Below are 2,500 nucleotides of genomic sequence, written 5' to 3' on the forward strand. Positions count from 1 at the left end.
GACCGTCTGTCCCGCCGGAACTCCGGGGGAGCTAACGGTGCAAGCACCCAAGCACCGTTGTCCTTTCGGGGACACTACACTTTCTCTTCTGGCCACTCCGGTGCCGTAATGGTGCCCGATTCGACTTCAACGTTCCCACACGAACACAGACAGACATCCACACACACAACGCACGCACGCACATGCACACACACACACACACACACACACACAGCAAAGAACAGCAACAACAAGAACAAAAAAAAAAAAAAAAAAACCAGAACACAGACAACGAAAGTTTCATATCCTCGTGGTCCGATTCGTCAGCTTCTCTTCTGGCCACTCCGGCGCCGTACTGGTGCCCGATTCGACTTCAACGTTAGTACACGACCACAGACAGACATCCACACACAAAACGCACACACACACGCACACCCACACACACTCACACACAGAGCAAAGAAGAGCAACAACAAGAACAAAAACAGAACACAGACAGTGGAATAGCGAATTGTTCATGGGAAACCAGCTCTGAGGAGGTCTTTAGAAAACTTGATTGACCTCAGTTACACCAGATTTTTTTCACAGGTCCTCCTGCGGAATGTGTATATAAACTGTCTCATGTTTATACTTTATGAGAAATTCTCATTTGTCGACGAAGTGTCGTCAAGAGTAACTCCTTTCAAGACTCCGAAAGTGTCGTACAGCCTTTTATCAAAAATCCTTTGTTTATGCAGGCTCAGAAAACTGGAATAAGCTCCCCGAACCTGCCCACTTTATAGATAGCATAGCATCATTTAAATACTACCTTAAACACACATAAAGGGGTTGCTTATTCCCTGTCCCTGATCAATTGACGAGCACCCACTGTTGGAGTATCTCATCACCTCTCCTCTCCCATCTCTTCTCTAAAGTACATGCGCTTGGGCCACAATATTGAAAGGAAGCAAACATTTTATCCCTGTAAGGAGCAGATGTTGCACGATTGAATGAACGGATTCTAAAATATGTCGAGGGCAATTAAAAGCATTGCACTGACAACTAAGGGGACCCCTGTTCATAAGACACCCTCATTTCCACAGCAGGATGAGTGGCAGCTGCATACGTGATATTGAATCATTTCCTCTCTTCTTTCTAGATGTTATTTTTGTTTTATCGTATTTCCAGATTCTTGTACATGTGCGTTCACTTCATTTTTATATTTCACTGTATCACGTGACCCGTTGTTAATCTGCCGCGATTATTTATTTTTAAACAAATTGTTCTCTTATTGTTGGTGTTGTTACTGTTGTTGTTCATGTTCCATGGATTTTGTAACGAAAACAGAGCCCTGAGGAAGACCGGCAGCTATTTAAATACTTGATGTGTGTGTGACCACTTTATATCGTTTGGAAATGTATTTGTTTATTTTATGCCGTTTATATATTTCATGCTGATCAGGCTACTCTGGATAAAGTATATATATATATATATATATATATATATATATATAACATACTTTATTTCCATTGCAAATTAAAGCATGTGATGAATATTCCTAGGATACTACCTGCCCACAGGCAGGTAAGTACAAGGAAAGAAATACAGTGGACCCGGTCCATCACACCACAATTGACAGTTACACAAATATATACATGTATACAAGTACATTTACACACAAACATGATACATGAACAGCTGTTTCAGGACGAAAAGAAAAAAAACACTAAAATGAACTTATATCAGCATACATTTAACCTAAGAAACACACACACACACACACACACACACAAAATAACTCTAATCATTCGTTCAATTATACGAATCTACCGAAATTCACTACCAATGAATTGCATTAAATCCACCCAACATAATCATAACTATTTCACATCCAATATTGTAGAAAACACGGGAAAATATACATAATGATAAAAACATAATGCAAAAATATAGATCCTATAAATATACATAATTAACAATACAAAGGGGGGAAATCAAAATGGACATAACCGGCCTGCAAATAATTATTGTATATAAACATATGATATACATATAATATTCCTCTCACCTCTGTGGTATAATTCATAGTGATGACGATGATGATAACGATGGTAATGATGATGGTGGTTATGATGATGATGACAATATTGCAATAAAAGAAAGAAAGAAAGAAAGAAATAGATAGATAGATAGATAGATAAATAAATAAATAAATAAATAAATAAATAAAGAGGAGCAACAACAAGAAGAAAAACAGAACACAGACAGTGGAGTCTTATCTCCTCGTGGTAAGATTCGTCGCTAGCAATCCAGCGGAACTCTGGGAGCCTCGCCCGCCAGAACTCCGGGGAGGGAGCTGAAAGATAACAGATGGGAGCTCGCCTCGTCATGCCCTCTGTTCCACCCCGTTGGCTTTTCAGCAGGACGATTATTGCCTGTCCCGCCGAAAAGCTAATGATGCAAGCGCCGTTGCCCTTTCGGGAACATTACATTTGAGAGCAAAGTGTCTCTTCTGGCCATCAATATTCCCACACCGACCACA

This window comes from Diadema antillarum, unplaced genomic scaffold (assembly GCF_040938485.1).
Source record: "Diadema antillarum isolate AM-2024a unplaced genomic scaffold, OU_Dant_1.0 seq00002418_RagTag, whole genome shotgun sequence".
In the NCBI taxonomy this organism is placed as follows: Eukaryota; Metazoa; Echinodermata; class Echinoidea; order Diadematoida; family Diadematidae; genus Diadema; species Diadema antillarum.